Here is a 14,003-nt window from a genome sequence, read left to right on the forward strand (position 1 = left end):
AGCTGGGCTGATGATGGATTCAATCGTGTATGGTCCAACGAATCTGGGTGCCAGTTTCCTATTTGTGTTGGCCAAGGAAGATAACCATACTTAATGTTTTTCGGACCGCATATAACCCATTTTGGTTTTGGTGCACCACAATACTTCTTCCTGCTGAACTTTGACCTACCTTCCTCCATCATGAACACTTCCTCTACCATTATAGTAACAAAATCAATAAGACCACTTCTCTAATGGTTCCAATGTAGCAATGTACTGTATGTAATGGGGGATGTTGCACTTTTTTGGTTCTTAAATAAAATGAATGAGCCAAGGTCAAAATGTCTGAGGTTGGAAAACTTCGGAATGCAACAGGTAATGACATCAGATTAGTACCATTCTCCCACAGCCCCCAATCCACAGTGAACCAGATAATGGATTAATTAATGATACACTTTTGCTTAATATCTGCAAATGATCTACCCATCCATCCATCTTCTATGCCGCTTATCCTCACCAGGGTCGCGGCTGTGCTGGAGCCGATCCCAGCTGACTTAGGGCGAGAGGCAGGGTACACGCTGGACTGGTCGCCAGCTAATCGCAGGGCACATATAGACAAAAAACCATTCACTCGCACATGCAAACGATTTATATATTTACTTATTGAAACTCTTGTCCCCAAACCTATTTTTTGAGGCAGGTGGACTGTTCGGGTTGTCTTAGAGGACGTTTTGCCTTTCATCCGAGCAGGCTTCATGTGTTCATGCTCAAAGACTAGTTGGGACACACACCAGTCAGACTATGTAGGACAGCTCTAGTCCAGTTCATGCTCAAAGACTAGGTGGGACACGTCAGTTACGATCGATTGAATGCACTGGGAATACAATGACCTGGATGAATGAGAATATTCAGAGACCTATTTTTTTACGCTTCTGCTCCAAAATGACATGCCCAAACTAAACAGGTAACTTTGTAAATATAAACTCATGTGATCAATCTTGATATCAAAACAAAGCTAGCACTTTAATCTGTAATCATTACTGTTGATGTGTCAGAGTAAATGCAGAGCAGCACTGGAAATTATTTGAAAAAAAATCCCTTTTATCTGTTCTCCTGGAAAATAGGCTGATCAAGCCTAAACACTGAAGAAGTCGTGTAATAACCTTCTAATACATGTGCAAAGTTTTATGCTGCTAAATTAAAGCAGAACAAAACTACAGCGTAAAGGCGTTCCATGGCATGGAGCGTCCATGGAGCGTCAATTGAGATTTTTTTTCGGTTCCAATTTATAAAACAATTTCATTTCAATTAAACTTCACTGGGTCTCTAAAAACTGCTTGTGATTTTAAAAATAGTGACGAACTGCCTGTGCGCACTGCGCCCTGCTGCGTTATTACAGCCAGCTGTTCAACAGTTGCTCACTCCGGCTCAGACTGGCGGATTCCGGTGATTGACACCTGGAACCGTCAGGACCAATAGAATCAAACCTAGGTCATCATTTTGTGGTCAGAGAAGCCATCAGCGAATCAAAGGATGTACAACCCACGTGATGACGGTCGACAGCGTCCTACGTACTCGGCTGCGCTTGAGTCACTCAAATCCAACTTGGCGTCTGAAGAAGCGGCAAAAGAAGTGGGAGAAGTATTGGACTTAATTGAAGAACGAGAGCGACGGATACAGGCACATTGTAAGTATCACGTTCTTTTAGCGTGTAGTATAAAACGTGTGCTTGACTGAATTTTGGTCTTGCTAACATTAGTGCGCTAATGGATGCTAGGGATGGGGAGAGAGAGAGAGAACATGAATATGGACATGACAACTTAATGTACCGTAAACACTTTTTATGAACATCAAACATAATATTCCTCCAAACCTCACCTGTCATCGTCCCTCCCCAGCTCTTAAATAGCACAAGAAGTGAACCGATTACCGGTAAGTGTAGACACCTCCTGTGCTAATTTTTCAGGCTGATGACAAACCCCCTGATGTCTTCATTCAATATGTAGGGCCACGGTTCCAAAAGGGCATTCCAACCGACAGAACTTTACGCCATTGTGACAGGTACATATGGAGTTTCACAACTTTGGTTTTTTTTTTTTTTTTTTTTTTTTAATTAATGGATTTTTCTGTCTGGAAATTTGAAATGCGAACGTACACATTTTTTTTGTTGTTCATTTGATTGTTTTGTGTAATTAGGAATAAAGAAATGTTATGATTTTCTTTGTCATTGCAGCTGCTGTCAAAGGTGGGACAGCAAAGCCACGTACAGACCATGAAATTTCACGTACTATGGCAGACCATTTCAAACATGCTCCTGGGCGGTCTGGTGGTGGAGGCTATCTTAAAAAATAAAACAGGTGTGTCCACAACTTGTATTGGACATTTGTTGGGTGACAAACACAACTCCAAATGAATGATAACGTTGCACTGGATGTGTAAATAAATTGCTGCTTGCAAATGCTATTTTAGAAAAAAAATATGATTTTATATACACAATAAGTGCAGTTCATGTCAAAAATTTATTTATTAACTATAACTTTCCTCATGTTCACAGTGCAGCATTGATGAGGAAACATCAGGGAGGAACTTCGGTTGTTTGAGTTCATCGGTCCACACTAGTTTGGCCCTGATCAGTTGTGATATGAGATGGAAACATTTCACTACAGTCATGACTGTATTGAAGTCTATTTTTTGTTTTACATCCTTTATATCATGTTCTTCTGGATTATAAGATTGTGTTGTTGTCCATGTGAGAACAGTAAATGTTTTATTTATCAATTTTTTTGTTAAATTGTCTTGTTTTTTTTAAGGGTTAAAATTCTGTCCTAAATTTGTGATTATTTATAATTAATTCATGTTTAATTTAGACACCAAAGCAATGTCTTCATGGAGACGTCATTTCCAACAACCTGAAAAAGACTGCTTTTCACCTTTCACTTTTCAACCATATCTAAACGTTGTTTCAACGCATGGTCATGATGTCTTTTCAACCAATTTTTGCTGGGTGGGTGGTATCCAAGGGCAGCTTTAAAAGGTGACATGCCTGTGGCTGTGCAGACGAGTGAATTGTGGGCGTACTCGACCCAGGGGAGGTGGGTGGACCACGAAGATGGGTTACGATGGCAGACGCACCTGAGAGCGGCCTCTAAGTCCTGGTTGGCCCGCTCAGTCTGGCCGTTAGTCTGGGGATGGTATCCTGAGGATAAGCTCACCGATGCTCCCAATGTCTTGCAGAATGCCTTCCATGCTTTAGATGCAAATTGAGGGCCACGGTCCAACACAAGGTCCATAGGGATGCCGTGTCGACGAAATACATGTTTGACCAGCAGGCGGGCTGTTTCCATAGAGGATGGCAACCTGGAAAGTGCAATAAAGTGTGCCATTTTAGAGAATCTGTCCACAATATTAAGTATGACCGTGTGTCCTCGGGATGCCGGCAGGCCTGTGATGAAGTCCAGTGCAATGTGGGACCAAGGGCGGGACGGGACTGGGAGAGGTTGGAGCAGTCCTGCCGGTGACTGGTGGGAAGACTTGCTTCTGGCGCAGACTGAGCAGGCGGCGACGAAGGCGTTGACGTCTGATAACATAGAGGGCCACCAAAATCTTTGTGCCAGGATAAATCTGGTGCGTCCAACTCCTGAATGGCAAGCCAACTTAGAGTTATGTCCCCATTGTAAAACCTCTGACCTGAGACCGTCGGGCACGAACAACTTATCCTCCGGGCAAACGTCAGGAATAGTAGTCCCGGAATTGGCCTCCGAAACCTTCCTCTCCACCTACCACCGGAGAGCCCCCAACACCCGAGCCACAGGCACAATAGTGTCCAGGGTCTTGTCTGCCTCCGCCGGGCCGTAGATCCTGGAGAACGCATCAGGTTTGACGTTGTGGGACCCCGGCCTGTAGGTGATAGTGAAGTCAAATCTGGTTAAGAAGAGCGACCAGCGTGCTTGGCTTGAATTCAGTCTGTGTGCTGATCTGATATAAGCTAGATTCCTATGGTCAGTGAAGATGGTGAAGAGTTTGGCTGCGCCCTCCAGCCAATGCCTCCACTCCCTCAGCGCAAGAACGATGGCCAGTAGCTCTCTTTTCCCCATGTTGTAGTTTCCCTCTGCTTCGGTAAGGCGACGCGAGCAGAATGCACAGGGGTGGAGCCTCTGATCGGCCGGGGATCTCTGGGACAGGACCGCTCCCACTCCTGTATCTGAGGCGTCAACCTCAACAAAAAATTGAGCAGAGGGGTCAGGGTGAGACAGTATAGGGGCTGAAGTAAATAGCTGCTTAAGTCTACAAAACGCTCTTTCGGCCTCAGTAGACCATACAAATGGTTTATTTACAGATGTTAGCCTTGTCAGAGGTTCGGCAAAAGAACTGAAATTCCGGATAAACCTCCTATAGAAGTTGGCGAACCCCAAGAACCTCTGTAAAGGCTTCCTTGCTGTCGGAGATGGCCAATCGACCACCGCCTGAATCTTGGCGGGATCGGCTCGAAGTTTGGCGTTCTCCACAAGGTAACCCAAAAAGGACACAGAATTGGCGTGGAATTCACATTTCTCAACTTTGTAAAGTCTATTTTCCAATAATTGAAGTAGGACTTGACGGACTTGTCGTACGTGTTCCTGCAAATCATGAGAGAAAATCAAAATATCATCGAGGTACACAAAGCAATTCTTATTGCTAAGGTTGCTAAGAACATCATTAATGAGATTTTGGAAGACAGCTGGAGCGTTGGTTTATCCGAAAGGCATAACAAGGTATTCGAAGTGCCCCAAGGGCGTAATGAAAGCTGTTTTCCATTCGTCTCCCTCCCGGATCCGTACCAGGTGATAAGCACATCTACGATCGAGTTTGGTGAAAAACTTAGCATTGTGCAGTGTGGAGAAGGCCGAATCCATCAATGGGAGCGGGTAACTGTTACGTACGGTGATGTCATTAAGTCCCCGATAGTCAATGCAGGGACAAACACAGAACATGACAATAATGTTTCAATTGTTTCAGATATTTCTTTCGACCTCTGATACTGCTACACAATACGGTGTTTATTCTGACTTCACGAGCATCATCATTTGGTGTGTGAGAAAACAGACCTTTATTGGAGGAAAGTCATACCGTGATGCGTCTGCTTCTTCTGCTCGATTAACAACTGCGAAGTAGTATGATGGCGTCGTGTTGCATTGAAGTACGCTGGTTATGTTTTTTTAGTTATATCAACTCTTTATATTTTTTTATATTGTCGATATTACAGTATATACAATACATGTATGTGTAACTAATAATAGTACATCTCGTTAGCTGTTTTTTAAAAATTTTATTTACGTTTATTTCCCTGTCCAGCCAAAGGGGCAAATAGTATTGTTGATCGACATGCTTCCACGCTAAACAGATTTGCTCTGCCAAGGAAAAGTGGAAGATACACTTCTCCTGTTACATGCTTTTTATTTGCCTTTATTTGATCTTTATTGTTCTGCAAATTTGGAGGAAAGGTGGCTGAGAAATGCAATACACCAAATTACAAATACAACGTCCGAAAGGGGCTTGTCCCCCTGTTAAAGTCTCATTAAACAATTTGATGGACTTCTGTAATACATCTGTTCTTCCATTTGGTAAATACCATTTAACAACTCCAACGACAGTACAGTGAGTACAGTAGGTTAAGATGTGTGTCACAAATGTGTTGACTTGTGCTTGTATTTGTTTGGCATCGTGCGTGAGGTAATTGTGTGGATCGCCATCAAAATATTGACTCTCTAAAAGTTCACAAATACTGTACTTTGGAAGCATTTGGTAGGCCTGATTCAAACACTTGATGGGCTGGATGTGGTCCTCAGGCCATATGCCCACCACCACTCTGGTAGACTATGTTCTATATTTGTCAAGGGATATGTCTAATATTGGCTTTTTTTGCCAATAACCAACCAGCTGCTGGAAATGTGAATTTATCTTGGAGAGTAATAAAGTATCTATGTATCTGACTATCTACTGTATGTATGTCGTGGAATTAGCACCGCCGCCACGAGTGGCTGCCTTTCAAGCAGCTCTGTTTGTTTATTCAAGCACATTTTTACGTGCCATGAAAGCGATGTCCCACATTGTTGTGATGCCCTGATATCGAGGTGGCAGAGCCCAGGCTAAGTCAAGCAGCTAGCAAGGAAGTGGAGATTCAAGCCTTTGGTGCCTTCTGTGCGTAAATTCACTACCGAGCAAGATCGACGAGCTGGCAAGAACGTCAAGACATTCAGGGGGTGCATCTTATTTGTGCTTCACTGAATGGCTAGCATCCCAGATGCTAACGTGGCGCTTCAGAGCAGTCTGAGAGGACGGCAACACAAGAGCCTTAGAAAAGAGCAAATGAAGTGGGCTTGCACTGTATGTGAACAAACTGTGGTGTCATCCTGGCCATATGAACATTTAAATGTCCATCTATACAGCATTTTTTTAACATTGGTTTTCATTATTGGGGGAAAAAAAAAACAATAGCGATATCTACCGATATCACGTTTTTATGTCAATATTGTGTCGATATTATCGGGCATCCCTAGTCAAAACATATTGAAATACAAACGAATGTAGTATGCTGGTCATTAGTTGGCAATAATGACACACAAATCAAAACAAATCAAATCTAACTTTATTTGTGTAGCACCTTACAACATCCCAAATGGTGCCCAAGGTGCTTCACAAGAGTAAAAACAAGTTATAGCAAATAAGAACAGGGTAAGATCGAATAAGATAAATAAAAGCAACCAAAACAAAATAAATACATGCACAAATGCAGCAAAAGCAAAACAAACGCAGTCTAAGAAAGGTTGTGTCCTTATGAGAGTCCTCCAGGCTCGGCTAGAGCGATGTGAAAAGGGACGGTCTAGCCTTCGGAACACTTCATGGTTGTGTCACGTGTTCACACCAGCTCGCTACTTGCATTATGCTCTCAAGTCCACAAAGTAGAAAAAAAGATGGAGAGAAATAATGAAAAATAAAATATGAAATAATGGAGCCAAAGTTGCTGTTTTATATTTATTTTGGGATTATGTGTTGCTGGAAAGAGAAGAGCAGCCATCTGTCGGCAGATAAATTCAGAGAGAAAATGTCTATTTTTACACATAACTAACTAATAAACTACTTTATTCTAGCTAGCTAGCTACTTCCTCTAGTAATGATCACTGAGATGCAAAGAGCATCAAAACAAGCACTTCACATCATCTTGTCCATCTTTTTCTGCCTAAATGAAGCATTTTAAAGCATAAGAATGGGTAAATGAAGTAAAATACAAATATTCATTAATTCATTTTCTATGCCAGTTATTGTCACGAGGGTCGCGAGGGTGTGCTGGAGCCTATCCCAGTAGACTTCGGGGGAGAGGCAAGGTACATCTTGGATTGGTCACCAGTCAATGGCAGAGCACATATAGACAAACAACCATTCATACTCACCATATCTCTGGACAATTTAGAGTCACCAATTAACCTAACTGCATGTTTCTGGAATGGAAGAGAAAGCCGGAGTACCTGGAAAAAACACACAAGAAGAACATGCAAACTCCGACGGATATTTGAATCCAGATCTTCCACATCTCCTGACTCTTCCTGTCTGGACCTGATGATCTCCAGGCTCAGGAGCCCAGCCAGGAGCAGGTTCAATCCCAACCCTAGGTAGTTTTTTTTAATAAACAATAGGAGGTTTGTAATGGGGGATGCGGTGGGGCCAGTCTGAATCACACCGTACTTTGTATGTGTGTGTGTGCGTGTGTGAGAGATACAGCCCATCAGAGCAGGACTCGGCCTTTCACCCTCTTCCTGTAGAAGGGCGTAGGAGGGCAATACAGATGGGAGATGCTGCTGTACGAGTAGGAGACGAAAGAGAAGCCCCGCCTCTTGTGAGTACCAGCCACTTGGAAGTAGAGTAGAACCTTAGTTAGCATCACTAAACCGTTCCAGAAGGTCTACCTTTTACCCAAACATACTGAAACCCAATCCACATTTCCCACTTCCATTTCTTTTATGCCCCTGCTAGGGTCACCCATGACAAACAGGTCAGCGAGGAGGGACCAGACGAAGAGTGGCTCAACAGACGCCTATAAAGAGAAAAAACATTGTACTGAGTTTTCCCTAAAAAAACGAGCACAGTAATCATTGTCAATGAAGAACTGGGCTGGACTGAGCGGTGGACATGAGGTCAGGGTCGTATTTAGTAGGGTTGTTATCGATAAACCGATGCCTCCTGTATTGATAAGAATCAGCCATAATTCTTTAGAGTGTAGAGACTTGCACCGGGTATCAAAAGAGAAGCAATCGTTTGACAGTGACTCATAGGAAGGATTGTCACACTTGCTCCATAGAGTTTACCATGTCGCTAGCCAGTCGCTAGCTAGCGCGCCTGGAACTTTTTCTGAGTCACCATTACTTACGGCTATTTACTAGTCATAGTAATTAAAAAGTTGATTTAAAAAGTTGATTTTTTTTGCCACTGAAAAATACAGACAAAAGCACTTGCTCGCAAGATATAGATTTGGATGGATGGTATTTTTCCATTTAGAAATAAAACTTGCTGAATCCTCTAGATTAATTCATCATTGCACTCCACCTGCAAGCAAAGTTTTTAAAATAACAGCCACTAATAAAAACCCCATATAAGAAGTATAGTTATTGACCATTTTGTTCATACATTTATAAAACTATAACTGCCACAGCACGCTTACGTCACCAAAGCACTGTCGTAAAAAATTGCGAAAGAAGGAAGTGATGTACTGATGCAGAACGGGTACGCATCGCAATGTGAACGTGACTGCACTGTTGCCACTCCGTTGTTAACTACTCACAAATCATTACAACGGAGTCAAACACCCGTTATTAATTAAGTGAATGCCAAAATGAGCATTAATTGTTTTTTTAACACGAGAGGGGGGTGCAACGTTCCTGGGGGAACTACAACACTAGGTCGATGTGTGGAGTAGACAACGCCAAGCCCCTTTTCCATCTCCCAATTCCAAAATCCAATTTAATATATTGTCCCCAGTTGAGACACATATCTGCTATTAAACTGATAAAAACAGATTTGTCTCTGTTACAAAATTTACCACATTTCAATATGTGTTAAAACTGCCTTTTAAAATTCAATTATTTACAACACCAATAATTCAAGTAAAAATAAAATCAGTAAAAATTCAGTAAAATGTGTAAAATTTGTACAGTCCATTTTAAAAAGTCATAAGAAGCTTCAATGTCGTCTGTTACACAGGAGCGCAGTGAGTCCTTATCAATAGTGGGTTCACCCCATTCTCCCAGACAGCACTTCTCTCTGACGCTGCCAGGATGTCCCGAGGTCCTCATCCTTCTTCATTCCGAACAGATACTACACTTGATATTAGCCAAAAGGCCGAGAAACGATGCTGGTAAAAAGCCAGAGAGGAGGTACTAATTCCTGACACAACAAGCTAAAGTGACGGTTACTTATACTTATTACTTATTACGGATTTGATCAAAGAGGTTCCAGCAGTATCGACACCCGTATCAACGCAAGGAGAACAACTTACACACCAGACCTGTGAGTATGCCGAAGAGATTCCCATATTGACTCCTACCTCTGCCAATCAGATTGCCAATCAGGATTTTTCTCTGACCCCTCATGGACTCTGCATTTTCTCCACTACACGCTAAAATTTTTTCGAAACTCTATTTACAGAGCGCTTATCACCTGGTATAAGGAGGGGGATGAGTGGAAGACACACCATTGGGCCACTTTGAATATCTTGTGATGCCTTTGGCCTTACCAATGCTCCTGCTGTTTTCCAATGCTTTAATTAATGACGTACTTAGGGACATGATCAACCAGTGTTGCTTTATTTATCTTGATGATATTCTCATCTTTTCTAACTCTGTTCAGGAACACATCCAGCACGTACGTCGTATCCTCCAGCGACTATTGGAGAATCGCCTTTTCGTAAAGGCCGAAAAGTGTGAGTTCCATTCCACTTTGGTGTCATTTTTGGGGTTTATTGTGGAGAAGGACAATATTAGAGCCGATCCCACCAAGATCCAGGCAGTGGTCGATTGGCCTTCTCCTAAATAAAAGAAGCACTTGCAGAAGTTCCTGGGGTTTGCTAACGTCTACCGGAGTAGTCGCAATTTTAGTATCAAGGCAGAACCTCTGACAAGGCTTACATCAACTAAAGTTCCTTTTGTCTGGTCCTCTGAAGCTTAGGAGGCTTTTGCTACACTCAAAACGTTGTTTACTACCGCTCCTGTGTTAACTCACCCTGACCCTGCTTTACAATTTATTGTCGAGGTAGATGTCTTGGATACAGGAGTGGGAGCCGTCCTATCCCAGCACTCACCAGTCGACCAGAAGCTCCACCCATGTGCGTTCTTCTCTCGTCGCCTCACCTCAGCTGAGAGGAATTATGACGTGGGCAATCGGGAGTTGCTGGCCATCGTGGTTGCTCCACCCATCACCTCCCGCCCTTGGTCTCACATTGCGTTGGACTTTATAACTGGATAAACTTAGACGGCTCTTCTCATGGGCCCATGGTGATTCTAAATATTGTGGTCAGATTCTCCAAAATGGCGCACTTTATCTCATTACCCAAACTGCCTTCCGCCCTTGAAACTGCTAGACTCTTGGTCAGACGTGTTCCGTCTGCATGGAATACCTTCAGACATTGTTTCAGACAGGGGACCTCAATTTGCTTCATGAGTGTGGCGGGCGTTCAACGGAGTACTGGGAGCAACTGCTCCCAGTACTCCGTTGAACTCTGTTGGGCTATCACCCACAGTCTAATGGCCAGACGGAGCGGGCAAATCAAGATTGGAAGCAGCACGCCGATGCGTCTGTCACCGGCACTCCTCTGCCTGGTCCACCCACCTCCCCTGGATCGAGTACACCCACAACTCCCTACCTTGCGTGGCAACAGGTATATCCCCTTTCAGACTGTTTTCAGTACCAGCCTCCGCTTTTTCCGTCCCAGGAAGCAGACATAGCGGTCCCAGCAGTTCATCTACACCTTCGACGAGCCCATTGCATCTGGCGCGAGACTTGAGCGGCTTTGTCCCGTACAGCGGACCACGACCAGCGGCTGTCGGGCCGACACCGGGCTCCCGCACCTGCCTACCAACCTGGAATGGAGGTCTGGCTCTCTGCTTACCTCTTACCTCTTGCGGGGACATGTAAGAAACTGCAAGATTTGTGGGACCGTACATTATTGAGTCAATTGTCAACAGATGCTACGTCAAGCTGAAGATTCCACCACCTCTGAAAGTTCACCCTGTATTCCTAGTCTCCTGCATCAAACCGGTTACCTCCAGCCCGCTGTGCCCTCCGGATGTGTTTCCGCCCCCGCCGCGCATCATTGATGACCAGCCAGCATACACTGCTATCTTGGACTCGAGAAGGAGGGGGAGGGGTGTGCAGTATTTGGTCGACTGCGAGAGATATGGCCCTGAGGAACGCTCCTGGGTTGCCCGCTCCTGTGTCCTCGATCCGTCACTCATCAGCGACTTCCACTCTCTCCATCCAAACAAACCAGGTATACCGCCAAGGGGCGTCTTATAAGGGAGGAAGGTACTGTCAGGATCTGTGTGCTGCTTTGTTGCCCTCTTTCTGCCGTTTGTTGCAGCACACCTCCTGAGCCGATGAGAGGAGCTAATTGGACACACCTGGTCCTCATTAGAGCTGCTTCTTAAGCTGCTCTCCAATGCCAGATTGTTTCCTGACGCTACACCGTGACATGCTCTCTCTAGCACACCTGTACTCAGTATCTTGGCTCTCTGGTCATGCCTTGTCTTTCGCTCTTTATGTATCTTATTCCCTGCCTGGCTATCTCCAGCAGCGGACCTTGAGTGTTTGTGGTACTTCTCTACTAGTTTTTGTTAGCAGCTCTTTGTTAACTCTCGTGTGTTTTTTCCTGCCTTGTATCCATGCTTGCAGTGTTTTTCATTACTTTTTCCAGTGACTAGGTCCAGAAGTAATTCTGTTGTACTTTGAGTTTTGTGTTTTTCTATTTTTGTATTTTTGCTTTCATTGGACATTTTCTATATTAAACTTTTGTTCCACGGAAGTTTAATACAGAAAATGTCTGTTGTGGTAGCTCAAGCTTGACAGCAGAGGTGCTGATGAAGGAATCAGTGACGTAAGATCCAACACATCTGGGCGCTAGCTTTTTGCAGGTGCCTGCCAGGGGTAGGTCCAGTGACGACAACCACACCTCCTGGCTTAGTTGGCATTCAGGTGCGAGGACTCTGTGGCGACCTGCCAGCAGGCGGTTACATGCAGCAGTCTGGGATAACGCTGTCTGGGTATCCCGCCACACCCGGTGAGCCTTCCGGAGGTACAGATGGCATGGATATGTCAGCTTCCTGTGATGGGAACAATGGGGGTTGATATCTGTAAGCAGCCTTGAAAGGTGACATACCTGTAGCCCGTGCAGATGAAGGAGTTGTGGACGTACTCCACCCAGGGGAGGTAAGATGACCAGGTGGAGGGGTGTCTGTGGCAAACAAAACGCAGGGCAGCCTCCAGATCTTGATTGGCCCGCTCTGTCTGGCCGTTGGATTGGGGATGATAACCAGAGGAAAGGCTTGCTGATGCCCTCCACACCAGGGCCGCAAACTGGACCCCACGGTCAGAAACCAAGTCACAGGGGATGTCGTGCACACAAAACACATGCCGTACCAGAAGCCGGGCTGTCTCCAAGGATGAAGGAAGTTTAGGTAGTGCGATAAAGTCTGCCATCTTAGAAACTGTTTTGAAAAGCCAAACTGTTACGGCGAACAGCTGTTTTGCCAGCTGATGCGCGAGCCCGTGACGCGCTCGGCAACAGGCAGAACCCTATTTAGATTATTTTCTTTAAGAGCACTTGGTAGCGCACATCCACTCCCGTATTCAACCAGGTTACTAGAGAGGGGTTGTATATAATTCGGCATTAGTTCGGCCAGTCAAGTCACATGATCAAAGCCAATTTACTTTCATGAAAAGTACAGCGGTGAGCGCTCCCGTCTCATCGGCTGGTGCGCGAGCGCGCTAATTACGCAGCCGTGTCAAATCAGGCAGAGTAAAGAGACGCCACTGCATAGCAGAGCAAAGGTTTTAGTTCCTCCACAGAGCTGTGAGAATACTACCAACATAGAACTGAACGGACAGCCGGTGTTGTTGCGCTGCTGTGGCATTGGAATGTGGGGTAAGGTGCTTTGTGTAATGTTGGCTGGGTAAATGGTTGCTTATGGGGGGAAACGAGTCACTTGGTTCACTGCTAGATAATAATTTTACATTGGATATGGATTGTAAATATGCGCCTCTAAAACTGGAGTAAAATTTGTGATTAATTCATTCGGTATTTATTAATTTGTGTGTTGGATTTAACCAGTTCCATTAATGCATTGTTTCCCGTGGTTAAAAATGTATTTTTATGCATTCACACTGAAATAATTCATTTAAAATCTGTTTTAACTTAAAGGGAGAGAATGAATCTATTTTCATGTACTTGTACAATGGTTAATATTTAAGGGTTTGATAATTGTGTTGTATTGTTAATTATTTGATTTGTGAGTACTTGGGTTTATAAAATGTTAATCATGTGCTGTTTGTCATTTAAGGTTTTTCACCTGCTGAAAAATAAAAAAGGAAAAACAGTCTGGTCTTGTTGAGTGAAGTCCTGCTTAATTGTTCAGCGTTGGTACACCCTTTCAAGTGTGGGGAGCACAGCAAAAAACTAAAACACTTGACACAAACTCTTTACTTAATTGTCCCCAGCAACGAAGCGGAACTACATTCATCACAGAAATCTGACCTGGGGATGTCATACAACTTCATGTCAAAAAATGTGAACAATCCCTTTCAGAGCAGCTCGTTCAGGACTGGAGACCTTATACAGTCTAGCGCTGGGTAAAGTAGCGTCAGGGAGCAACTTGATCATGTAGTCGTACGGCCTATGGGAAAAGTCTGAGCTCGGTCCTTACTGAACACCTGGCTGAGGTCATGATACTCGGCCGGCATGCGGGACAGGTGTGACCCCCAAATTGGCAGAGTGGCCCTAATCA

General features: G+C 44.2%; 1 long non-coding RNA gene and 1 pseudogene across 1 annotated transcript; one reads left to right on the top strand and one right to left on the bottom strand.

The window, feature by feature from the left end:
- Positions 1-1,944: 1,944 nt before the first annotated feature.
- LOC129173674 (uncharacterized) lies at positions 1,945-2,696 on the top strand. The gene is made up of 3 exons (XR_008567269.1): positions 1,945-2,040; positions 2,213-2,336; positions 2,534-2,696. It is a non-coding gene; the product is annotated as an uncharacterized LOC129173674 (long non-coding RNA).
- Positions 2,697-8,872: 6,176 nt separating this feature from the next.
- On the bottom strand, positions 8,873-9,047 carry LOC129173703 (U2 spliceosomal RNA; annotated as a pseudogene).
- Between the last annotated feature and the right edge of the window lie 4,956 nt (positions 9,048-14,003).

This window comes from Dunckerocampus dactyliophorus, chromosome 20 (genome assembly GCF_027744805.1).
Source record: "Dunckerocampus dactyliophorus isolate RoL2022-P2 chromosome 20, RoL_Ddac_1.1, whole genome shotgun sequence".
NCBI lineage: Eukaryota > Metazoa > Chordata > Actinopteri > Syngnathiformes > Syngnathidae > Dunckerocampus > Dunckerocampus dactyliophorus.